Source organism: Neofelis nebulosa, chromosome 9 (assembly GCF_028018385.1).
Source record: "Neofelis nebulosa isolate mNeoNeb1 chromosome 9, mNeoNeb1.pri, whole genome shotgun sequence".
Lineage (NCBI taxonomy): Eukaryota > Metazoa > Chordata > Mammalia > Carnivora > Felidae > Neofelis > Neofelis nebulosa.
In genome coordinates this window covers 105,566,274-105,593,789 of record NC_080790.1, presented here as the reverse complement: position 1 = coordinate 105,593,789, position 27,516 = coordinate 105,566,274, and the positions used below count along the sequence as shown (strand labels likewise).

Genomic DNA, 27,516 nt, shown 5'->3' with positions numbered 1-27,516 from the left:
AGGCAGAACAGGATGATGACACTATAGCCAACTCTTGAGGTATACCCAGTATATCTGTTAGCTTTCACCGGGTAACAACTTCCCAAATGTAGTAGCTTCAAACAGCATTCATTTATTTAGCTCAGGATTCTACAAGTCAACAATATGAGCTGAGTTCAGTTGAGCAGTTTTTTTCAGTCTTGGTTGAGCTCACTCTGTGGCCTGTTGGTGGGTCAGCTGGGAACCAGTTGGTCTAGAATGGCCTTAGGTAAGATGACTTATCTCATGAAGATCTATCTCATGATCCACTAGGCTAGTCTGGTTCATTCACCTGATGGTTTTATGGATATCTTAAGCCCATGCCAATGGTAATGAGGCCTAACAAATTGTTCTTCCTGATTGATTACATGGGAATGATCAGACTCACTCATGTATGTTCAGAAGCCAATACAAGGTATGCTTGGCTATATGGAAGGGCACGGGTATAGGGAGACCCATGAGGACCCATGAACTATTGCATAGCCAAACATAACACCTCATCTACTTCAGTTGTTAACATTTGCCCTCCTTGAACACAAATCATTTTTATAGTGTTTCTTCTGGTTATAAAAGCAATTCATGGTAATTGCAGAAAAAAAAATGTGTAAAGAAAAGTACACAAAAAGAACAAAAATGTTCAACAATGGTCTGATGGTTCAGAGGCAATAATTATAAATAAATTACTATATTATATATGGTATAACATTGGCTTTGTTTTTATCTGTACTTAAATATCCAATGATACTATCTGTTGAGCCCTACATTTCAGGCCTTCTGTTCCTTTACATGTGTTACCTCATTTAATCCATACAGTAGCAATGATTTTTGTCATGAGGAAAATAAGTCTCAGAGAGGCTAGACACCTTGCCTGAGATCACACAGCAAGTTAGTAGTACAGTCAGCATTTGAAAAACTGCAGCCACACTTCTTAAGCCACTTTTTTCTTTTAATGTTTAGTTTTGAGAGAGAGAGAAAGAGAGAGAGAGAGAGAGAGAGAGAGAGAGACTGAGACCATGAGCATGGGAGGGGCAGAGAGACAGGGAGACACAGAATCTGAAGCAGGCTCCAGACTCTGAGCTGTAAGCAGAGGGCCCAACGTGGGGCTTGAACCCACAAGTCGTGAGTTAATGACCTGAGCCCAAGTCAGACAATTAACTGACTGAGCCACCCAGATGCCCTTCCTTAAGCATTCTTAACCATTAGAATCTTCTGTCAGTCATCGTATTCAGTGTTACTCAAATTTCAGTGTGCATCAGAATCCCCTAGAGGACTTGTTGAAACAAATTGCTGAGCCCCGCCTCTGGATGTTAAGATTCAGATGGTCTGGAGTGGGGCCTGAGACTCTGCATTTCTTTGTGTTTTTTTTTAATTTCTTTTTTATTTTAGAGAGAGAGGGAGAGAGAGAGAGGGAGAGAGAGAATCCCAAACAGGCTCCATGCTCAGCACAGAGCCCAATGAAGGGCTAAATTTCAAGATCGTGAAATCATGATCTGAGCTAAAATCAGAGTTGGACGCTTAACGACTGAGCCACCCAGGTGCCCCACTGTGTTTCTAACAGAGTTGTAGGTGATGCTGATGCTACTGGTCCACGAACCACACTGAGTAGCTCTGCTCACAGCAGAATTTAGTTATGTAATGTTAATTCTGCTTCACAGATGGAAAGACAGAAGTTCAGAGAGGTTTAGTAAGTAGGTCATGGACACATAGCTGGTCAACTCTGTTATTTTCTTTGTCCAGTTTACTCTCATGGAAAACAATGAGTGGGCTTTTCTTCTCTTGACGCTGTAGCACTCAAGGAAATGGTTCAGGATTTAGATGCAGCCTCTGTGACAGTCAGGCATTTCTGTGAGATGCAAAGATTGCAGTTATTCCTTCTTTATTCATTCATTTCCTTCATGAGGGGCTCTAGCTGGGAAGCCCTGGGATGGATAATGCTGATATTTAACTGTCCTCATCAAAAAAGATCTAAAAGGAAAAAAAAAATGCACGAAGCTACTGCCTTTTGAAGCTACAGAAAGAAACATGCTCCAAAGACTTCTGTGCTATTTTTAAATAGCAAAGAGCCTGGTAATATTTTGCCAGGTTTCTTATAAGAAAAGGAAAACCCCTCCTTGTAGTCACCAAGCTTTCATGATGTTCCAGCTAGATGGAGTATAGCTTTTGTAGCCACGTAGGATGAGCTGATAGCTTTCTGGGTGTCTGTCCTCACAACTCAAAGTGTGGTCCGGGGACCAGCAGAATCACCATACGACTTGGTAGAAATGCCAGTTCATAAACCCCACTCTAAACCTACTCGATTAGAATCTCTGAGGTTGGAGCCCAAGAATCTGGTTTTTCCAGGCTCTCCCAGTGATTTCATGGAGAACCTGCAGAACTAATTATTTTGCTTCCCAAGGACAGCTGGCCTTCTGGAAACTTCTGATTCTGCAAGTCCCAGACTCATGACCATCAGGATCACATGGAGAGATTGTTAAAACAAATTTGGGGGCAGCACCCTCGTACTCCAATTCAGCGTATCTAGAATGGGGCTCATGAACGTGTATTTCTAGCAAGTTTCCTGGGTATGCTGACGGATGCTGCCACTCTTGGACCATATGCTAGCTAGCACTCAGTTAGCCAACATTCTTCATAAAGAAAAAAAAAACCTGACTTTAACTTTCAAGACCTTTTTAAGATCTCTGATTCTATACTTATGTTTAAAAATGCTGTTTCTTTAGTTAGGGAACCCATTTTCTTCAGACAACTACTTACCTCTAAAATAGTCTTCAACCAAAATCCACAAACTGTTTTGAAATAGAGCTGATTCTGGTGTCCAGGGCATTTCTAAAGAAGCTGGTCAAGTCTAAATAAGTGGAAGAGTGTAAAGTACAGCTTCACGACTTCAGTGTCGGGAGATATTGATAAACTTCCATTCGCTTAGACCCAGAGCCCACTGATAAACGGTGCATGGGTATACATTTTCTGGGTGTATTAACCAGGCCCCCACAAAAATAACATCCAGCTGGCCAAGAGTAGTCTCTAAATTCTCCAAAAGAGAAACCTTCATGTGTTTCTCTAACATTTGCATCTGCTCATAAGCCTTCAGTACCAGTGAATGAATGTATATGTGTGTATGTGTGTGTGTGCATATGTATAATTTCTTAAGTTGCTTATTGGACTCTCTAATAAATATTAACATGTTTACATTAATTAATATTAACATGACAACATATTGCCTCAAAAATGGTCAAAGGAAGATTAGTGCCAGAAAGCTGCAGGAAATAATTAAGCAACGTATATATGAGTGCCTACTCAAGTTTGAGACATAGCATCATGTCAAACACAAATGTTATGAAGAAGTATGAGCTATGATTTTTGTCCTCAAATTATTTACTCCATGATTTCTGTGTACTAGCCCCTGGTACTAAAAGGGTGCTCTTTGAGAACCTGCCTAGGGTGGTGGGGGATGTAGATAACATAAAGAGACCAATGTAGTACAAGGTGAAAACTGCCAGGCCAGGACACCTGAATCCAGAGGAGCCATGGCCCAGGCTACCAGCCTCCTCTGGGAGATGCCATTTGTACTGAATTTTGAAGGCCAGATGGAAGCTGGCCAGATAAGGAGGGGTGATATTCTGGCAAACAAAATGACAGGGGTTTGGAGGGTTACAGTCAAAGTTAAATAGGTAAGCAATTTTCATCAGGTTTGCTCCTGAGGGAGCAAATGATTAATAAGCATGAGATCTGATTCCTTGGAAAATGTTAAACAAACCTACCACTACCTCAGAAAAGCAACACATAAATCTATTTGAAGGGAGTGATGTTTGCACTTGTGATTAAGACAGGCTAACCTTTCCTGGTGGCTTTTGTCTTAACATTTTGTTATTCATGAAATCTTTCATTTTTATCACATCCCCTCGAGGTTCTAGCTGCTTGGACCACAGACCCAAAAAAGCCTGTTTGTCTATGATACCCACCTCCTAGAAAGCAAATTTATGGAAATTTTAGATATTTGTATAGCTATGGAGAAAAAAATCTCAAGTATGTTGGAAGAGAAAGAACAGGAACTCAGGGAGACTCAAGGCACAAATTCTCTGGACACAGTGTTTGCCAGGTCACTCCACCAGTATGTACCAAATAAGAATGAGGGAGAATCACAGACTTGCTTTCTACCATGGCAGCTATGATCTTCTAGAAACATCTAGAGCTTTACCATTGTTAGGTGGATAAAACAATATGTGCCCTGATTTGCTGTCTGGAAGGGCCTATGGACGAGGACACATCAACTCATTCTGAGATGCACATATGCAAACTCAGTAGTGACAAAATACAATTTCCAGAGTTAAACCATGACTCTTCTACCAACATACAGTGAATATATGTCAGGGGTTCACTCATGTCATTAGTGAACCAGGAGGCTGAAAAGCTCATTCACAGAGCATTTGAGGAACAAAGATTTATATAGACAGTCAAGAAAGGAATAATAATATGAATTTCTCAGCTAAGTATGAAACAGATTAATGTCCTATAGGGCAATAAAACTGTAACACTTGGGATTATCTTTTCTACCAAAGAAATCATTTGCATCTCTACTGAATGAAGGTCATTTGCTCAGTTTTCTATAAGGTAACATCTAAATTGATAGTCTGGTCTCTAATTGAGAGTAAATAGTAAAAACTTTTGGGAGTGATGGATTTATTTATGACCTTGATCCTGGTGATGGTTTCATAGCAAAGTACCTATGACAAAATGTGTCACATTCTATGCTTTAAATATGTACATTTATTGTTCATCAATCATATACCAATAAAGCAGTTGAAAGAGAAAGGAAAAAAATAGTAAGCAAAACAAAAGCATATTCCCTCAGAAAATTAGATGATCCTTGGATGAGTCTATTAGACAATGTTTTTGTATGCTATAGAAGGATGCTATAGTCCTTTTGCTTCATTTCTAAGTTTTTCATAATTTTTCTTGACACTAATTAAAGCAATTGATTCTATAATAAAAGAGATTTAGGTTTTGGTTACTTGCTAATTGTGTAACCTTGGGCAAAATATTTAAGCTTGCCTAAGATTTTTCTATCTGAAAAATTCAAGATAATAATGTGCTCCTATGTCACAGGCATATAACTAGGATGAAATAAAATGGCACATGTGGTGCCTAGTAAAGAACCTGGTGTATATTATATTAAGGACCTAATAGGGGCGCCTGGGTGTCTTGTTCGGTTAAGCATCTGACTTTGCCTCAGGTCATGATCTTGTGGTTCATGAGTTCAGGCCCCTCATCAGGCTCCGTGCTGATGGCAGAGACTGCTTCTGATCCTCTGTCCCCCTCTCTCTACCCCTCCCTGGCTCGCACTCTCTCGCTCAAAAATAAACATTTTTAAAAAATAAAAAATAATAAAATATAAAAAAAGGATCTAGTAAATGTTAGCAGCTCTTAATTATTGTTTTCAAGGAAGAAAGTAGCTGAAGACCCTGAATGAGACACTATGGCAGATAGAAAAACCGTAGACTAAGAATGAGGCTCTGTGGATACTAAGAACTGCGGGATCACTTCCCTTTACCCATATCTCTCATTTCTCACCTATTAAACTATAAGAAGAGTAGACAAGGGTCAAAGTGGGATCTAACTTTTAAAGTAGAATTCACTCACTAGGTCTTAAACTGAATATTGATGGAATTCTGGTTTCATCTCATTCCAAATCTATTCATAAGCACTTAGGGCTGAATGTCCACAGTGATCAGTGGCAAAGACTCTGGATTCAGGCTCTCTAGCTTCAAATCCCAACTCTGCCATTCAGTAGCTGTGGAACTGGAGGCCATCCACTTAACCCCTCTGTGCCTTGGTTTCCTATCCATAAAATGGAGACAATTAAGGCACCTGTCTCACATAGAGTTGCTGGGACTGTTAAACTGTGTTATTACATCCAAGGATCTAAACAGGGCTTGGCAGACACTAAGCATTCAGTGATCATTCCCTATTATTAGGGCCTTTGGATGAGTGGCTGAGTAGCCACAGGTTGTGGACATTTAGCAAGACTGAGGACTTTTTGTCGAACTTCTTAGAGTGATGAAGGTTGAAAATGTAATTTTTACATGCAGGGCAATTCCCCTTTGGAATATCATTCAGTACTAACTAACTATAAAGGTATATTTGGGGTTGTCTGGCAGTGTGTGCAATTTAATGACCCAAAAACGTTCTGTTATCTACGTATCACCCACACCCTGGGACTGGAAAAAAGGTGTTGACACCTACAAAGGGTCTGGCCAGGCAGGTTTCAGGGTGACCTGGCCAGGCCTTCTACCCTGCTGACTGGCAAGGTTCCATAAGCAGGATGTGCCCTTGTGTTCCCACAGAGCCCACAGATGGCTTACCACCTGCTTTGGGCAAGACATCTTCTCTCCAGTTCTGAGAACTAGCTTGGCCCAGAGCTGCAGGAAGATCTATCCCCAGAGAGTTCCTATAGTGAACACTGTAGCCCCCCATGACATCCCCTTGGATCCTTTCTACCAGCCCACTGCTCAGATTCTGTAGGTTTTGCTGCTAAAGGCAACTTATGACTTTCCCCATGCAAAGCATTGCCTGTGTATAACCCCATAGAGGATTGCCTCATCCTTACAGGTTTCCAGAAATGCAGGGAGTTTTTGTCTCCCGGTCCCATTGAGTGGCTTTCACCAATAACTGACTGGTCCAAAAGCCCAACACACTGGCCTTGAGGTGGGATGTCCTCTAGGGTGTATTTTACATATCAGAACTCCCTGCAGAATGAGATTATCTTGCTTGGCTTCTATCCCTTTCTTGGTTGACTTCCTCCACCCCCTCCCTGGTCTCCCAGGGCAGCAGAGTGGGTTGGGATTACTGGAGTTTCCCCAGTAAACCTCTTGCACTCAGATTCTTGGCTCAGGATTGACTCCTGGAAGAAGACAGCCTAGGGCTACCTCTTTGGCTTACTCTCACTGCCAGTGGAGAAGTGCCTTTGGGAGAACTTGTGGAAGTTTCTATAAATCTAGGGCTTGTTTTGAGCAGTTGGCCCCATCCTGAGCTGCTTGCTTTGTAAATACTTTGAGTACTGGAGGGGAAACAGGAAAGGACGTCTTGGGGCTTGCAGCAGTAAGGGAAACAGCCATTCAGAATCCTCTGAAGAAAAAAATCATGTTTTTAAGGCAATGTGTGGGCTAGTTAGGTCTGCCTTCCTTGAGGCTTTTCCCATGCTATGGGAGGTCCCAGAGCCTCAGGAACTTCTGAGATACAATCTGCTCTGTGCCTCCTTGACCTCAGAAAAGTTTCCTCCACCTCCTCCTTCAGCTCAGCCATAATAGGGGGTCTGAAGCTTCTGTTTCTTCATTTTAGGTAAAAGTTTGCTGAAGCACACTAGGACTCTGCAGCACAGTCATCTGCTAGCCAAAGGTCCTTGAAAAGACTTGGAGGGATCCCTTCCCTAGAAGGTGTCGACGCAGCCCATAGCCTGGTTTTGGTAAAAGACCTGAAGGTCTGCTTCTTTGAGTTTGTGAGGTTACAGAGTCCAGGGGAGCCCTTGAGTGAGTATAATGAACACAACTGCCAACGTGCCAGATTTCCAAAAGTCAGGATGGTCTAACATGGACTCTGGTGCCAGAAAGCACTTCAAAGGTTGATCACTAAAAGGGCCCTGGCCATAAGTGACACCCTTAATTCTTGTCCACCATCTGGCAATGTATCCTTCAAATGAGCAAATAAGTTCTTGACCAAGACAGAGGCTGGGTAGGTGAGGGTGAATGGATCAGGGTAAGCTCTCCCCAGTTTCTGGAACAGCAACACACACACACATACACACACCTTCCTCTGTCTTCTCGGGGTTATGGGTGAAAATTTACTGAAGTCAGCTGTTTCTCTTTGTAATATGCAATCGCTAATGGTCTGTGTAATGCCTGGCAGGAGAGGCACCATAAAGGTTTCTCAGACACAACAGAGTTAAAAAAGAGCAATAGCTAATGAAATGCAACTCATTAAAAAACTTAGTAGGCAAGTCTGCCTTTCCTCTGATCTAACAGAGGCATCTTGCGGGTGAGGGGGGAGAAGATTGGTGTCCTATATTCATTGAAAATGTTTCTGTTTTCTTGAGTGTAATCTGGCTTTGATGACTTCGGGCTTCATTTAATGATTTTCAATAGGGCTATTAAGCATAGGTCAATGATATTATGCTGACTGTAGAAATAATATTAAAAATAAATAAATATAAACAAAAATACATAAAAATGGATCTCACTAAATTCAGAATTGTTAATAAGTCAGTCTGGGACATTACATAGAAAAACCTTTCTTCAGAGATAATGCAAGGTATAGCCAATATTACACAGGAAGAATATTTAAAGTAGAACAGATGGATTTAGGCAGGTCTGTTATTGGCAAAGCTACAAGCTGCTTGCAGACAGATTAAAGCCATCTTAGAGAGGATGAGCTTTCAAGTTGTTTTTCAACACCTAAGAGTTCTGTAAGGGAGTGAGTGAGAGTTAAAACCACAACTAGATCACTCCAAGAAATAGCAATGGTTAAAATTGAGACAAGAATATACTCAAAATGGGGCGCCTGGGTGGCTCAGTCGGTTAAGCATCCGACTTCAGCTCAGGTCACGATCTCACGGTCCATGAGTTCGAGCCCCGCATCAGGCTCTGGGCTGATGGCTCACAGCCTGGAGCCCACTTCCCATTCTGTGTCTCCCTCTCTCTCTGCCCCTCCCCCGTTCATGCTCTGTCTCTCTCTGTCTCAAAAATAAATAAACGTTAAAAAAAAATTTTTTAAAAATAAAAAAAATAAAAAAAATAAAGAATATACTCAAAATCGTTTGTTACTAGTCTGTCTTTTTCATGTGCATCTGTGAGTCTATCCACTATTACAAAGTACAGTTAACTAACCTATATATTTTTTAAAAATCAATTCCAGTATAGTTATCATACAGTGTTATATTAGTTTCAGGTGTACAATATAGTGATTCAACAATTCTATTCATTACTCAGTGCTCCTCACGATGAATGTACTTTTAATCCCCTTCACCTGTTTCACCATCGCCCCACCAACCTCCCACCCTGGTAACCCTCAGTTTGCTCTCTGCAGTTATGAGTAGTAATTTACATATTTTATGTTACATACATTAATGGAGAAAGAATGAATTATTCCACAAATGACATTGAGAAAAGAAGCTGTTTGGGGGAAATCTCAAATTAGGGATTTAAGTCTTTCCATATACACACTAAAATAACTTTTAGCTGTATTAAACTTAAAAATGCCCTTTGAGGGAGACTTTTAAAAATGATTTTTTAACTGTTCTTGGCATATGCAAATATTTCATAAATAAATAATTGAGGAAATCATCAGTTAAAAAGTATATATTTATAAGCCTTTGTAGAAATAAATGTCTTTAAAACATTTATTTTCAGGGGCACCTGGGTGGCACAGTCAGTTAAGCGTCCAACTTCAGCTCAGGTCATGATCTCACAATCTGTGAGTTCGAGCCCCGCATCGGGCTCCATGCTGACAGCTCAGAGCCTGGAGCATGCTTCAGATTCTGTGTCTCCCTCTCTCTCTCTGCCCCTCCCCTGCTCGTGCTCTCTCTATCTCTCTCTCTCTCTCTGTCTCTCCCAAAAATAAATAAACAAAAAAAATTAAAACATTTATTTTCTTTGCCCTATAAATCCAATCCCGGAAGTCCATTGTAAGGAAATAATCCAAGATGTAGATAAAGTTTTTATATAAATATGTTCATGGCAGTCTAGCCTATAATGGGAAAAAAAGAAAGGGGAAAGAGAAAAGAAAACATAGCATTAAAAGTCCAGGAATAAGAGATAGCCAGATAAATCATAATACATTTATATGAAACACAATACATTCTTTTAAAATAGCATTTGAGGGGCACCTGGGTGTCCCAGTCACTTAAGTGTCTGACTCTTGATTTTGGCTCAGGTCATGATCTCACAATTGTGAGATCTGTGGGGCTGAGTGGGAAGCCTACTTGGGATTCTCTCTCTGTCTCTCTCTCTCTCTCTCTCTCTCTCTCTGTGCTCCTCCCCCACTCATGCTCTCTCTGTCTCTTTAAAAATAAAATAAACAGGGGCGCCTGGGTGGCGCGGTCGGTTAAGCGTCCGACTTCAGCCAGGTCACGATCTCGCGGTCCTTGAGTTCGAGCCCCGCGTCAGGCTCTGGGCTGATGGCTCGGAGCCTGGAGCCTGTTTCCAATTCTGTGTCTCCCTCTCTCTCTGCCCCTCCCCTGTTCATGCTCTGTCTCTCTCTGTCCCAAAAATAAATAAAAAAAATAAATAAAATAAAAAAATAAAATAAACATTAAAACAATTTTAATGGAATTTGAAAAAATAAAAAGTAAGAAAATGGCATTTGAGCAATGGTTAATGATTTTAAGTTTTTTATTTATTATTTTTGATAGAGAGAGAGAAAGAGAACAGGGAAGGCGCAGAGAGAGAAGGGAAGAGAGAATCCCAAGCAGGCTCTGTGCTGTCAGCACACAGCCCCATGTGGAGCTTGAACTCATAAACTGTGAGATCATGACCTGAGCTGAAATGAAGAGTTGCATGCTTAACCGACTGAGCCATCCAAGTGCCCCAAGCAATGTTTAATGATTAATGAAAATTTTCAAAGTGTAATTAATAATAAAAGAAGAAACAGGATAAATATACCTTAGTATGATCTTAATTTTAAAATAAATTTATGTATACACATACATATATTGCTTCTAAGTAGTACAGTGGTTTCAGTCTTGATTTATCTTAGAATCACCTGAAGAGTTTTAAAATATACTGCTGCCTGTGACCCGTTCTCGGAGATTCTCGTTGAATTGGTCTGGGGTGTTGGCTGGGTATCTGGAGTTTCTGAAGCTCCTTAAGAGATTTTAATGTGCCCCACCATTCCCCGACCAGGTTTGAGAACCATGGGCATAAGATGTTTAAGATGCTTCACTAAGTGCACTAGGAGAACACATGAATATCCACTCAGCCTTCTGGGGCAAAAAGTTCAGCTGGTGGCTGCTACCAAATATAATGGCATAGTGCCCAAAGAAAAACTCACTCGTTTCTATTATTGAGAAAAATTATCCTAAACTAGGAAATAAGGCAAAGGATGGATGCATGTCTAATGGACCCACTCAAATATTATGTAATTCTCTTTGTTTAACTTACTATTAACTTTTGATTAGGCTCCATACTCTGTGAAGTTACATGTTTCTTAACTTGAAGATTTTTGTGTGCTAATTTAAAAGATTATGTGTGGTAAAAAAGACAACTATAAAAGTGACAGTTTTATTGCCCTATAAGATATTAACTAGCTTTGTGTCTATTTGGCAATCTCGTTCCAGCATGATTATATATGAATTAACTTCAAACCAAATTTATCATCTTATTGGTTCCCTCATTAATGAGTGAAATAAACCTTTGACACATATCCACTCTATGTTTTTATGAGAATCATGTTTTTAACTTGTTGAAATTGTACCTTGAAACTAGCAATGATCAAACACACATTCAATAACAGAAGTGAACATGGACACTCACACTGGGTGGAGACTTATCCAGCATGAACGTCTTACCATTTGACCACAGAAAGCTTCCTTCTCTCTGATATTTTCAGTACATGCAAAATAATAATAATAATAATAATAATAATAAATAAATAAAAATCCCCAGGCCCTCTGCCCACAAAGGCTAGTCCAAAGTGCTTCTTAAATCCACTCCACATTAATGATAGTGAGTGTCAAATAGAGTAACTAAAGAAGCCAAATTTATACACTGCAGTAGTTACTGTCACATTACTTATCTCAAGCATTGGAGATTTGGGTAAATCTAATTTTATAAATCAGTCTTTGGTTTCCAATGACTTACACAATCACTTCAGAGACACTTTATCATCAGTTGGAACTCTTGTGCCATCAGCCGGGACTCCCAACACTTTGGCCAGACTTTTTAGTTTTTGGTCCTATTCTTTCTGTCAAGTACTTAATAGTCTATGACATAACGTAAGCTAGGAGCTTTGCTATTTGAAGAAACCCTGCAGCAAATTCATTTTTGGAGCAAATAATTTCCCATGAGTCTCTTAGCTTAACTATTTAAGTAGGTTGGATCATGATAAGTTTGTTTGCAGTGGGATTGTGTTTTTGGGTCCTAGTTGCTTTAAGAAGAGACATAGCAGAACTGTTATCTAAGGCAAAAACATAATAATGATTATCTCCATCGAAGGTAAAAATAATTAAGTCCAGGGTGAATGCCTATATTCTTTGATATGATATTGTCAGATTAATCTGGGAAATAATCATTAATTTGTCATTTTTGATCTTCTCACCTCCATCAAGCAACTTTGCAGGTAAGTTAGCTCCTCCCTGAAACCTGTCCACTTAGGGAATGTCTTCCTTATTTACAACCACAGTGGATCTTTTAATATTGAGAAGCAGATGGTTTTCCTTCCTGCATGGCAAACCTTTCCCAAAAAGGATAAGAGGATAGAATTAGGTCCATCTAAATTTTCATACACCTCAACTTCTTTCATAGAACCAGAGACCTCAGGTTTGGAAGGGAATCCAGTGTCCCTTTTCTTGACTGAATTTTGGCCACCATCGACCACTAGGCTTTCCTTGATTGTTTTCTAAGAACAGGAATTCACTTCATCCAAGATTTCCAACCCAGACTTTGGGTAGATCTTGTCAATGTTCTTTATTGAGCCCAACTCTGTTATCCTATAACTTCCTAGTGTTTCTGTTTTTTTGTTCCTTAGAGTTTGTAGTAAATTGACTTCTGCCAATTTGCTATTTGCCAGTAGTTATTTAATAGATATCTGCAGCCTTTAGTAGTCAGGTGATGTTTATAGCTCTCTTCTCCTATGACTTTGAGAGTGGGTTTTATGTTCAAGGGAAACAAGCTTCGGGATGAATTCTTTCCTCCATGCAATACTTTATTTTATTTTATTTTATTTTATTTTATTTATTTATTTATTTTTTAATATATAAAATTTATTGTCAGATTGGTTTCCATACAACATGCAATACTTTTTAGAAAGAAGCCACACTCCTAGTTGAACAACCTGTTCTACCAACACGATGTCCCAGCTTTCTTTGGGCACTCCAGCAAGCACCTTCCATAAAAGGCTTATCCAGGGAAGATGCAGCAATATTCTAGTAACAGGATTCAGGTGACCTTGTAATCAGATCAGGTAAGAGCAGTGTATTTTTCTTTCTTTCTTTATTTTAACGTTTATTTATGTTTGAGAGAGAGTGTGAGCAGGGGAATGGCAGTGAGAGAGGGGGACAGAGGATCTTGAGCAGGCTCTGCTTCAACAGCAGCAAGCCCAACATGGGGCTCGAACTCACCAACTGGGAGATCGTGCCCTGAGCCAGTCGGACGCTCAGCTGATTAAGCCACCCTGGCCCCCAGGAGCGGTGGTTCTTAAAGTGTGCTTCCTGCACTGTCTGCAGCGGTTATCACCTGAGAATTTCTTAGAAGTGCAAATTTTCAGACACCATTCCAGTATCACTTACTACATCAGCAATCTCAGCTTTAACAAACTCTCCAGGTGAGAACCAGTGGACAAGAGAATTGCCTAATCATAACAAAATAAAGGACCAAATTTAAACTTTAAGTCAATAGTGTAGATCCAGGCCAACTATACACATACACACACACACCGTATTTATGTTATGGGGGATGTTAGTGCCTGTAAAGTATTTCTAGCCAGTTCACATATTTTGAATACGCATTTCACCAGTGAGAAGTCATTCCTAACATATATTTCGTTAGTTAGCAAACCTGCCAGTGCACCACAGAAAAAGGAAGTTGAAGCTCTTATGGTAACTCTCTCAGGGATGCAGGCTTCTTTTATTTTAAAGATTTTTTTTTTACCTAAAAAATTTTCCCTAATGTTTATTTATATTAGAGAGAGAGAGGGGGAGGGGCAGAGAGAGAGAAGGAGACAGAATCTGAGGCAGGCTCCAGGCTCTGAGCTGTCAGCACAGAGTCCAATGTGGGGCCTGAACTCACAAGCCCTGATATCATGACCTGAGCTGAAGTTGGATGCTTAACCAACTGAGCCACCCAGGCACCCCTTGAAGACTTTATAAAATGTTTGTTTATTTATTTTAAGGAGGAGAGGGGCAGACAGAGAAGGGGAAGAGAGGGAATCCCAAGCAGGCTCCATGCTCATCCAGAGCCTGACTTAGGAATGTGGGCTTCTGATTAAAAATCTTTGAAATGCTAACTGCCCAGCCCAGAACTGTATATTCCTGATTCTGGTGCATACAGTGTTTACCAACCACCTCTGGTGTACAGTTTACAAGTAGCATATACCCGTGCCAAGGAATTTTAAGTTAAATAACAAATAACTTAAGGGTTCATATAGAACAAGTCTAATGTCCCTTCCTTGTAGTTAACTGTTGAGTCTTTCCCTGCCTTTTCTCTCAGCTAAACACCCTCACACCTTCATTCATCTTTAGTACAGTGTGATTTCAAAGACCTTGACCTCCCTGATCCCATCTCAGCTTCAAGTTACCCACAATTAATGAATATGATCATTTGATGGAAATCACTCATTTATTCTGTGGGCTCCCAGATTCTAAGATAAAGGTATTTAAACATACACACACACACACACACACACACACACACACAAAGTTCCACTTCTATGCCCTGGCCACCACACTCTAGATTTTGCTCAAACTCACAGCCCCTTTTTGTCCATCTTCTCTTGCCTGTCTGTCCTCTCTACATGGGTCAGACATGTGGAAATGAAGGCAAGAGTATGGTGGGTGACCCTTCCCCATATTTTTAAGCAACGAACTTCCAAGTATCTCTCTCTCTCTCTCTCTCACACACACACACACACACACACACACAGATGAGTTTAAGAGTATGATAAAACTTGCTTTTAAAAATTTGAATAGTTGTATGTCTATTTCAATATATCCAATATATTGAGAAAACACAATTCACATATAAAACTTCTCGTTGTATAGATATTACTACTTAGAATGAAGTTTGAAACATGAGTCCATTAAAACCAATTTTAAAAAGGATTAAGTTATAATCTGGTGTGCATGTATGCTTTAATTGTGAAGAAAATGCAAGAAGCCCAGGGTTTTGAACAAGCTGTTCATATGCTAACAGGTCTAGGATATGGGGGACCTGGCTTTGGGTGTCTTCATTATGACACCTTTCCTAGGAAAATAGATCATGGTAATCAACATCATTTACCTGTCAAATTGTTTATGTCTCCAGAAGGAAAATGCCAAAAATCAACTAGTTTAGCGTCACAAATACTACAGGTTCTTTGGTAAATCCCATATGGCTCATATGCCTTTTTTTTTTTAATTCAGGAGATAGAAACTTGTATACGAAGACCAGTACCCGCCAGAAGAGATCTACGCTAGAAGAAACTACAGTTTGGGTTTTGTTAGCAGAGAGATGATGGATGATGAATAAAAAGAGCAAATGCCTCAGATTAACAGTAGGAAAAGAGCACAGGCCACATTGGCATTAGTCATGGTGTTTTTATACATTCTGAAAACATTCAGTGAGCTCAGACAAGACTAGTCTCTTCCTCCCAAGTTTTCTGATGTTTGCGGTTGCAACACTACTTTAGGATGAGCCCTAGATTGGGAGTTAAAAGATAGATTTGGGCTCTAGATGATGATGTGACCTCCAGAAAACTACTGTGCCTCTCTGAGCCTCCCTTTCTCCTATGAGGATAGTCCTCTGATAACCCTCAAGTTCTAGCCACTCTGTGATGTTTTGGATGTGGATTCTTCCAATTTTGGCTGGACTTACCATTCTTTGGCATGGCTAGGAATACAGGGAATTTTTGTTCTCCCCCCTGCCCCACCCCTTTCCTGATGGAATGATTTGTTCATTCCTTTCAGTACCTGCTTTACAATCATCCGTATTTCATAAAATATAACTCACAAGCCCATGGAAGTTGTCTTCGGCTGGTTTCCTCCGAAGCAGACCCTTGGACAAGGATTTGTATGCAAGTGATTTATTAAGGAAGTGCTGCCAGGAGAAACAAGAAGGGGAGAAGAGGAAGCAGGACAGTGAGATAGAGAGGAAGCCAGGCGGTGGAGTGATGGGAGGAGAGGTCTTAGATCTGGCAGGACCCTTTGGTTGGATGGTCCATTATATTTTAGGCTATGTCTTGCCTTAAGGCAAACACAGCAGGGCTTCTGTTCTGCTGTGCTAGTCGGTCACCACCAGCTGTTGGTCTGCCCTGGGGAGACCCAGGCACTTACATCTCTCAGTGGATCAGGTGAAGCAGCCTTAGGGCGGTCTTACAAAAAGGGGTAAAGTCAGGAGTGAAATATGCAAAAACTAGAGGAGTGAGTCAGGCATGAAATATGCAGAAACTGGGGGACCCCAATATGGAATGAGTGAGGGCGATCCTAGGGGGCTGAACAGAGCACCAGCATCCATTATTTATTGCTGAAGGCAAGACTGTCAGTGAGCATACAGCAGCTTCCAAGTGTTGCCTCAGTCCTGTGGGCATAGAAAGGGTTTTTTTTTTTTTTTTTTAATGTTTATTTTTTGAGAGCAAGAGAGCACGAGCAGGAGAGGGACAGAGAGAAAGGGAGACAGAGAATCCAAAGCAGGCTCCAGGCTGTCAGCGCAGAGCTGGATGTGGGGCTCGAACTCATGAACCGCGAGACCATGACCTGAGCCAAAATCAAGAGTCAGACGCTTAACCCCACTGAGCCACCCAGGTGCCCCCAGAAAGGGTTCTTTCTGCTTCGTCTTGGATTTTGTCTGTTCATTCACTCCTGAGTGAAACCATTTTATTTAGGGAGTAACAAGACTTGTTTTTCATGTGGCCAAGTGTTAGTCCTGCATGGATATTACCGTTCTCCCAGGAACTAGCCGGATTCCTTGGAATACAAACATTTTCATCAGTTCCTTCCTAGGCAAGATGGAGGAGAAAACCCGAAAGCAAAAGACTTCTAGCTAGAGCCCCTAGAGCCATCTCTTAGAGGTGGCCATTCCTCTCCAGCTGCATGCCAGTTGTGGCTGCACTAGCATAACACTCAGTAAACATTGGGTAGATGGCTAACCAATTATTGTGGTTTGCTATGACTATGATCAGGGTAAATGAAATGAGGTTTGGTTCTGCCCTTCCTTTTCTTCCTGGTCAGTGAGTCCTCACTGCTTCAGGCTTCAGTTCCCAAGTCAACAATCAGGAACTGTGGCATCATACAAAGCTAAATACCCATTTGGCTGCATTTGCAAAACAAAGGAAACATTGGCACTTTTGAAAGGAGAGATTTAGGCATAATCAGTGTTGGTTGTGGCTGACAGCCCTGTTGCAATTAAGAGATGCCAGAGCTGGCTGCATGGAGGCCGGCTGCTTTAGGGTCACAGACCAGGACCCTAAATTACAAAGCTGAAGCCACCTATTACCATTGCTGTTATTATGCCCAGAATAGTCCAGGGAAGGGGCTTATCAGGGAAGTCAGAATTTTCTTTTCAAAAGAAACCAGATCAGGACTGTATTTGTTTATATATCTAGATGTACAGTCACAGAGTCCCATTTAGGAATGGGGTGGAGTGCAACGGTTTGGAAAATAAAGAAGCCAAGCTTGAAAGGAAGCTAGCTACAATGTTGGTCAGTGACTTCCATCAGAGAGACTGGGGAAGCAGTGACATATCTGTGAGCTGGTTGAAATATCTGTCACTTGAGATGGTTTCTTAAGGCAAATTTCCCTATAAGAAATGCATTCATAGTGTTTAACCTAGTCCATTCTATACCATCAAATATTGTGAAAACATGGTGGGGGAGAACCAGAGGCTGCCACCTCAGATCAAAATAGCCATGCAAATGCAAAATAGCCATGCAAATGTATTTGCATTTTTAGATGGTTTTATCATAGGATGGTTTTATAAGAGTTTCCCCTTGGATACGTGCAAAGCTTTTCACCCTATGTGAAGTTATACATGAATCCCTCCATTCTAGGGAGCATAAGAAGGACCTATGGTTGTTACTGAAAATGCGAATTCTAGCCCCACCATCATCAGTCTCTTCCCATAGGTGCTATAACTGGCAGTCTGCATTTTTACAAGCAGCTAAAAAGATTTCGATGCAAAGAGACCTTAGACCATGCTACAGAGAAGTGCTATTGTGAGCACTTGTGACTCATCTGTGACCTAGATAATGGGCATAAAATGGAAGTGAGGTGGTAAATCCATTTATTTATGAGCCACTTGTTCTTCATATCTGAAAGATATTTTTTTTATTCAGCTAAACAATTTGTTAAAACCAGGAGTCCCACAATGAAGAGAGAAGGAAGTTGAATTTCATGCACAGGAATATTCAAAGTAGAATAACAAGGAGCCAAGTCCAGTCCCCACTTTGAAGAACTTATACCACCATAAACACTGCAGATTTAAGAACTGGCCGTTTTTAACAATAGAAGCATAAACAGAACCTTGCCACCTTGCTAAAAGTTATTCTTTCCTCTGATCCTTAGTTTGGCATTAAGACCTATAATTTAATTATCATCATTTTCAGAGGAAGAGTTTATCAGGACTATCCAGCTCTAATCATGTTAAACAAGTCTTAGCCTTCACAGACTCTGTTACTTGAAGGAGGAAAGTCTCTGTGTTCTTTTTCTGATAAGCGTTTTCCCTTTGTTCTTTGAATGAAAGACTATCTCATGGAAATTAGCCAGTGTGTCCACCCTTCAAGTGCAGGACACTGTTATGAGACATTTGGAACCCATGGCCCGTGGAGCTTTCCATTCATTTGGGAAGCAAATGCTGCTGGAAATCGGCAGGTGGTGTAGAAAGGGGAAAGTGAAATATGGAGCAGACACTGAGTCTGGCTCCCCGCGTTGGGACTCTCATCCTCTCCCGGCTCTGTGATCTTGGTTGGTTATTGAGTCAACTTGTACTTCATCTTTTCTTGCTTAGTATGGAGATAACATGGTTCAGGGCAACACTTCTCAAACTCCTGATGCCAGATGACCTTGTTCAGGAGGTCTGGGGTGGAGCCCATGGTTCTGCATGTCTAACAAGCTCCCTGGTAAGGCTGATGCTGCTGGTCTGGGGACTGCATTTGGAGTAGCAAAGGTTTGGGGGTTCCTATATAACCCCCATAGCTTTGTACAAAATTCCTAGTTTGATTCCTGTCACATAGCACATTCCCAGTAAGTGATGACTATTATGCATAATATTTAGGCAATAAGAGTTATAATGACATAGCATGTTGGAATCGATGCAGCTGATTTTTCTTAATTGAGAATGGCTGCTTTGAACCCGGGACAAATTCTGATTATTCAGAATAAATAATGCTCCTGATGCGGTTGAGGAGTCTTGAGGACTTGTCTCAAATGCAGTAACTGCACTTCACTATTTCCCTAGAATAGGCACTTTGGATCTTATGGTTGCATCACTTTCAAGGAGAAATTTCATCCAGTAAAAATAATGGCATTAGGCCCATTCTTGATCACATTCTCCTATCACTGTAGTTGGGGAAAGAGAACCAAAGATTGTAGTTGGGGAAAGAGATTCTGCCTCCAAACACATCCAAGTACCAACTCCTTGAGGGTAAGGGCAAAAACTCATAGAAAACAGGTGAATGCCTTACTGTTTGATTCTGAGTCATGAGCCACATGAGAGCTCCCACATCTGGTTTGTTGTTACTATTGTTGTTTGGGTTTGTTTTAGAAGTTGGAAAGGATAGGGCTAAGATGTATATTCCAGACCCTTGAGTTTAATCAAAGTTGTGCACCATAAATATAGTGAAGGGGAATGGGTGATACAGGCTTCCAGGTACAGAATGAATAAGTCATGGAGATGAAAGGTATGGCATAGGGAGTATAGTCAATGGTATTATAATAGTGCTGTATGGTGTCAGATTATAGCTGTACATGTGATGAGCGTAGTATAACTTACAGACTTGACAAATTACTATGTTGTACAGCTTAAACTAATGTAACATTATATGCCTATACTTCAATAGATAGATAGATAGATAGATAGATAGGTAGATAGGTAATATAGTGAAATGGGGAGTATGGGTGCAATTCTATTATTTAATATTGATAAAAGCTACAATTTACTATGAAAAAGTAGCTATCATCAGCTATTATATGACAGTTCTCCTGCAAAATATTAAAAAGAAAAAAATGGGCTGAAATGTAAGAAGAAATTATGAAGTTACAGTACCGCAGGGGTCTTGAATACATGGAGATCAATAGATCCAATTGACTAAAGATTTCAGAGAGTTTGAAAAACATTTTCAGCTTAATTTGATTTAGGTTGGTAGCAAGATAGAGTCAAAGATAGAATAGACTTTCTTTTTAAACACAAATCAAACATTCCCAGAAATTGGCCATGGACATGGATACAAAGGAAATCTCACCTAAATTCAAAAACCACATCATATGGGTCACCTTTGCTGCCTATGGTGGGAAAAAAATTAGAAATGACAAGCAAAATACCTCTATTATTAAGCTTCTTTTCTATTATTTAAATTTTAAAATCATACTTTCAAATAACTCTTGAGTTGTTTGAAATTAAAATTGAAACAGAAGAAATTTGAATAAAGGAAATTAAAACTGAAATTTAATGCTATTTAGAAATAAATAACAAAGGCTATAGTGGACGCCCCAATCTTTAGGATAGGGCGACAATAACACAGGATAATTTATAGTAATAAGTACACTGTACCAAAAACAACAAAAATGTAAAATAAATGAATCTTTTGTCAATTCAAGAAGATATAGAAAGAACAACACAGTAACATTTAGGAAAAAGAGAGAGTTAAAATAAGCATAAAACCGGGGCGAGGGGGTGGGAAGAAGAACTGGAGATTAAATGCATGGATAGAGGGGTACCTGGGTGGCTCAGTTGGTTAAGCTTCCAACTCTTGATTTCAGCTTAGGTCATGATCTTGGAGTTTGTGGGATCAAGCCCCATATTGAGCTCCCTACTGACAGTGCAGAGCCTGCTTGGGATCCTCTCTCCCTCTCTCTCTGCCCCTTCCCCTGCTCATGCTCTCTCTTTCTCAAAATAAGTAAATAAACATTAAAAATAATAATAAAATAAAAGCATGCGTAGAGATGATAAATGATATCAAAAGCTGGGATATACTGAGATGTACCTGCCAAACCAATCTATGTTATTTTCCAATCTATAAATTAGACTAAAATAAAATAGTTTCCAGTTTTTGATTAAAAGACAAAATTAGCCACACAATGTTCTTTGAGAGTAAATATGCTTTGAAAATACGCTTTTGAAAATGACCCAGATTCCTGATCTGAAATTTATCTGTGTGGTTAATAGAGTTAACTTCTAAACATGTTTCCTAATTTACAAAATGGGGATAGTGAGAATTTGCAGACCGTATGTCATTTAAGGTTCATGTAAGTTATTATATGAACAGCACTTAAAATAGGGCCCAGCTAAGAGTAAGCCCTCAGTCAGCGTTAGTGTGATTTTATTAATAATTAAGGAGAGTTGTCCAACTTGGTTTATAAAGTCCCTTTATTCTTCTTTGGGCACAGTTGAATATAGTGAATCTTCAATAAACTTTTAATGTTTATTTTATTTTTGAGAGAGAGAGACAGAGCATGAGCGGTGGAGGGCAGAGAGAGAGGGAGACACCGAACCTGAAGCAGGCTCTAGGTTCTGAGCTGTTAGCACAGAGCCTGACGCGGGGCTCGAAGTCACAAACCGTGAGATGACCTGAGCCGAAGTCAGACACTTAACCGACTGAGCCACCCACGCGCCCCTCTTCAATAAACTTTTGCTGAATTTTAAAGTGTATCTCCACCAGAAAGCAGGCAGGTTCTGCAGGAGGAGAGAGAGAATACCCCAAAGAGGCCTTGTTCAAATGGATTAGCAGTGCGAGAAGACACCAAGTTGTAGGGTGCAGCTCTGTGATAATTCAGCCGATAGATGTTGATGTATATGGGTTTGCTGGTTTGTCTTATTAATTAAAAGATAAACCATGAAGAGAAATAGGTGTTAGCTCAGGGCACACTCCCCTTACATCTTTCCCAAAATGTTCCTGCCTGATGGCACTCGAACTAATGGCCAGTGTCCCCAGCATAATAGCTATCCATGTCACTGTTGACCTTGCCTATTAAAAACAGACATCTCATATTTCCAGGCTCACCTCTTTTCCTGGGTCCTAACCATGTTTGAATCCAGACTCTGCATCGAGAGTCTGTTAGAGAGTGTTAGCCTAATGCATGAAAATAAATAAGTCCCTTGACAGGGAAGAAAGGGTTGTCTCTGTATTTTATTTGCCCCATGTCTAATGTGAGTCTCAAATAGACTTGCAGCATTGGAAAATGAAGGGCTTTGCAAATTATACTTGACATCAAGTTATAGCTTCAGCCTGCCTACTTTGTACCACATACCATGACAGCCACGGCCTCTTAGGTGTTTCTGTCCCTAGTGCAGTCCAGTGCTGCTCCTGGGGCTGGAGAACCTTGGCTGGCAGCTGGGCATGGAAATTAGGAATCTTTGTGAGAGCTGTGCAGGCTTCCCAGAACCTTGTGATGAATGACATGGATTAAATCCATAGTTTATAGTCCTAAAACCCTATACAATTGTCAATCAAAAGCGAATTCGTGTTCTTTTTTAAATGAAAAAATGACACAGGAAGCTCCATGAAGAGGGACTTTTTCAGACAAATATAGACAGAAGAAAACACCCCACACTGTGTCTGTCTACAGGAAATGTACAGTGCCCTGCGGGTATGGGAGATGGATAAGGAATGCTTTAAGGATTTTGTTGGACTTGATTTAGCCCAAGGATCAGTAATTGCTTTCTGTATAGGACCAGAGGGTAAATATTTTTGGCGTTGAGGGCTGTGGTGTCTCTTGCAACCACACAACTCTGCCATTGTGGCCTGAAAGGACCATTGATGATAAGGAAGCCAGTGGGCGTGGAGTGTGACAGTAATACTTTATTTACACACCCTGAAACTTGAATTTCATATTTTTACATGTGCAAAGTCTGCTTCTTTGAGTCTATTTAACCATTTAAAATATAAAACCATCCTTTGCATCGAGCCAACACAAAAATGGGCAGTGAACTGGATTTGGCTGTAATTCCCTGAAGCCCCTGGCTGAGCCTACTGTTTTCCCTGTCTGGGTAATTGTGGAGCCGCCTCACTTCCCATGCAGCTGGTGGCTCTTACTAACATTCCAGGAGACGGTTCTGTATATCAGAGCTCAGCAAAAGTGCTGTCTGGGCCTATGGCAGCAGCATTGCCTGAGGCTTATTGGAAATGCAGAACCTGGGACGCCCATCTCAGATCAACTGACTCAGAATCACTGAGAGTGGGACCTAGCACTCTGTTTTAACAAGGTTTCCGGTGATTCTGATGCTCATTGCAGTTTTAGAAGCACTGCCCTAGACCACACCTGGAAAACTGCTGATTTAGGAACATTAAATGCCACCTGGAGAGTATCAGAACAGCTCATTCTGTCTTTCACTCAACAAATCAATTAACATGAATTGAACACCTACTAGGGGCCAGACCCTTTACCAAACACTGGTGATTTGAGATAATTAATAGGATACTGTTAGACCCTTAATAGAATGGGAGATTATCTTACATCAGAGCCCCAGGGAACAGTTTTGAGTGGCTCTGCTTCTAATTTCTTCACTTAACTAAGCGGGCTTTGCTGGCTGGGACCACACTAGTAGCTCCAGCAACACACAGGAGGGAGGTCCAATGTGCTAACATGATGAAATGTTCCATGCCGCCTAGATAATAAATGCCATTTCACTGTTAACATCCTTTCAGCTGGTGAAATTGCTGTTCATCAGTGTCTGTATGCCTCTTCAGGTGTTATCTCCTAGAAGGTTAATATGCTTGGGTTTGTGGTTTGTGGGGAGAATTTATCAAACACTAGCATTAAATACCCCAACAGAGGGTTTGGAGGTGTTCTTCATGCCTACTCTCCCTCTCTTCTTATTAGGAGAGTGGACATTGCTCTTTCAGCTTGGAAATACTGTGCATTTGAGATCTGTCAGATTCATTAGCCCTCCTCCCAAATCACAGGCATCCCCCACATGTTAGGGCAGGACTAAGGTGTGGGAGTTCCTGGGGAGACCGTAGAAGTGACAGAAACAAAGGTATCCACCACATGGCTTCTCTGCCTTCATCCCAACTGCCCGTCAGCCAGGTCCTTATCGGCTGCCGTCAGCTTGGTCCCAGGGGACCCTACAGCTGTTTTTCAGGTGTTGAGAATAGCAACTTGAGAGGATATTGCCAAGGAAGCCCACGAGACATTAGTGTGTGTGTGTATGAGAGAGACAGAGACAGGGAGCCTAAGAGAGCATCACCAGCAAATAAACCTGGAAGAGAGAACTAGCAATAGTACTACACGTCAGAAAGCACGGGACCAGCCTTCTAATAAACTAACCTATTAGGAGGAAAAGTCAGTTGCTTGCTTGGACTGAAGCAAGATGTTTCCCCGAGGAGCCCAACAGCAAAATACAAAGATGAAGAGCTGGGCCCACGTGGCAATCCTGAGAGGTGCTGCTTTGAGACTGGAGGCTCCGGCACTTTGCTGGTTTCCCTGGTTTCAGTGTCTGCAGGTGCTTGGCGCCCCAGCAACATGCCTCCTGCCCAGCCGTTTCAAAGGAAAGCTAATTAACACACATTAGAATTGTTCCACTCTTAGCAAAGGGTATGGGCTTATCCTGAATGAGTGAGGCTTTCTGAATATTAAGCCCCCACGTCCTTACAAACAATGTTGATCAAAACTTTCTATAATATATTCCTCTCAAAAAGCCTATGAAACTGGTATCATGTGCCCTGTTGAAAAAACTGAGGCTCAGAGACAGTGATAGATTTGCCCAGAGTCACCCAGCAACCGAGTATCAGAGCCAACAGTCTAAGCTCTTGGCTCCTACACTAGGCTACGGCCCGCAGTCTACTCAACATTTCTACTGATGCACCATTTTACTCTAGAGGGTAGATCCCAGTCACTCAGAAGAACATGGAATCTTGTTTCTGCTTGTTTCAAGGTTCAGAAGTGGTTTAGTGTAAATTCCTTTCCAGTTTGTGTTTGCTAGATCCATAATTTCTAAAGTGGAGACCCGTGTTTAAGTAAAACACAAAGCATTTAAAGCTCTATATCATATCATGAGTACATATTCTGGTGACCAGAATTGGTGTTCAAAAATTAACAGGCTCGGGGCACTTGAGTGGCTCAGTCACTTAAGCCTCCGACTCTTGATTTTGGCTCAGGTCATGATCTCACAGTTCATGGGATCGAGACTCATGTTGGGCTTGCTGCTTGGGATTCTCTCTCCCTCTCTCTCTGCCCTTCCCCTGCTTGCACTTTCTCTCCCTCTCTCAAAATAAATAAACATTAAAAAAAAATTTGCAGGGGGCCCCTGGGTGGCTCAGTCTGTTGAGCGTCTGACTTCGGCTCAGGTCATGATCTCACAGTTCGTAGGTTCGAGCCCCGCATCAGGCTCTGTGCTGACTGCTTGCTCAGAGCCTGGAGCCTGCTTCAGATTCTGTGTCTCCTACTCTCTCTGCCCCTGCCCCGCTCACGCTTTGTTTCACTCTGTTTCTCAAAAATAAATAAATGTAAAAAAATTTTTTTAATTAAAAAAAAAATTAGCAGTCTTAAGGTATGATGCCCTGTTGAAATTTTAAATGGCTGCCCATAGAACCAACCTAATATAAGCTTACTACCTTTTTTTAAAATGCTGGTAAGTAAAATGTAGCCCTGAAGCTTTTTTCCTTATGTTTTACTGTGATCCCACATTTGATGCTTTACCCAAGAACCACTGGCTACAAAAGAACAGTGAAATCTATTATTTACAAAGAAGATTCACTTTAAGACTCCTCCTATCAGGAATCTTGAATAGTCTGAGTTACTTCACAAAAGTAATACATGTGGCAGAGTCTAATAATATGTACTAAATTAAGATCCCAGAGGAATCCACTTTAGCTGTTGAGAAAACAGTATAGCAGTGAGCCTAGGAGATGGGGTCATTGAGGGCCTGCCTCTGTGAACCTGATTATGTTGATGAAGAGTTTTTGTTCTACTTTTGCAAAAAAAAAAAAAAAAAAAAAAAAAAAAAATGCTTCTCGTACAAATAATAATAACAATAATAATTACTATAATACTTAAACATTGCTTCAAGGCCCTAAATCTAAATTCCTTTCCCATCTTCAGTTTTTAATAGAAGAAAAAAACCCAGATGTGTTTTTCAGTTAGGAAATCATGCTCCTATGCAATATTTTTATTCCATTTAAAGTCTCTTTAGGCCTTCATTAGTTAGTGTAACATCAGCTGCTATAACAAAACAAAATCCTTACATTTTCAATAGTGTAGCACAAAGTACACTGTCATTTCATATGAAGGTTTAGGTCTTGGTGGTTAACTGTCAACTTTCCTCCATGCAGGGATTCTAAGGGTCCAAATTCTTGCCGTCTCATAGCCTGGCCATCCTCTAGGGTCCTGTTTTTTCTTTTCTTTTTTTTTCTTTTCTTTTCTTTTCTTTTTTCTTTTCTTTCTTTCTTTCTTTCTTTCTTTCTTTCTTTCTTTCTTGGCAGAGAGGGAAAGAGAGGGCATAGGAGGAATGCCTGTTTTTTTTAAGTTTATTTATTTATTTTTGAGACAGAAAAAGAGAGCAAGCAGGGGGAGGACAGAGAGAGGGAGACAGAGAATCCCAAGCAGGCTCGCCCTGTCAGTGCTGAGCCCAATGAGGGGCTCAAACTCACAAACTGTGAAATCACGACCTGAGCCGAAACCAAGAGTTGGATGCTTAACCAACTGAGCCACTGAGGCACCCCAGGAATGCCTGTTTCTGAATTGCCTTAGCCTGGCAGGGATGCACATCATTTCCACTGTAACTCATAAACCACCTCTAGCCACATGGACCACCTCCTTGCAATAGGAACTGGAAATGTAATTCCCAACTGGGCAGCCATTTCCCTAAAACAACACTCTACAATGGAAGAGGGATGAAAAATTCCAGTGCACACTTAGCCATCTCAGCCACAAAACAAGAGCCCATGCCTTCTATAATTTCACTACTCACAGAGAAGGTTTTATCATATCAAATATTTATCCTCTTGAACCCTTCCTTAGGCTCTTTATCCCATTACCTCTGATGGCCTTTGCTGGGGACATGACTTCAGGGAAACCTGCTATGACCCATGGGCACCCATGGTATATCCCCAAATATAATCAGTTTCACACTAAGTAATTTAATTTCCTTATTTTACTCCCATCTTTCTAATTAGGCTGTTGCTCTGTGATAGCAATGAATTTACCTGTCTCATTCATCAATATCTTTAGTGCCTAACACTGCCCTGGCATATTATAGGTACTCAGTAAGTATTTGAAAAAGAAGGAAAGACAGGATAAAGAAAGACGGGAAAAAGGAAGAGGGAGAGGGTGCTGGTTGCCTCTGGAGGGAGCTCAGTGTGGCTACCTGTAATTTGCATCATATGGGATTTCAAGAGTATAACCATAAAATGGGCTGGTCACATTTCAGGGATAAGGATCCAACCCTTTTTGGA

General features: G+C 40.8%; 1 protein-coding gene and 1 long non-coding RNA gene across 6 annotated transcripts in view; one reads left to right on the top strand and one right to left on the bottom strand.

Moving 5' to 3' along the window:
• The window catches only part of SNAP25 (synaptosome associated protein 25), an 85,500-nt gene that overhangs the window by 26,101 nt on the left and 31,883 nt on the right, over nt 1-27,516 (top strand). The window lies entirely within an intron of this gene.
• Nucleotides 1,727-27,516, bottom strand: part of LOC131485419 (uncharacterized) — a 45,700-nt gene continuing 19,910 nt past the window's right edge. Inside the window, exons 3-4 of one of the 2 annotated variants that reach the window (XR_009248835.1) lie at nt 24,392-24,593; nt 1,727-1,983 (exon numbers count right to left, since the gene is read on the bottom strand). This is a non-coding gene — a long non-coding RNA (uncharacterized LOC131485419). The remainder of the gene's footprint in view (nt 1,984-24,391; nt 24,594-27,516) is intronic. The other variant, XR_009248834.1, reaches the window with a different exon arrangement.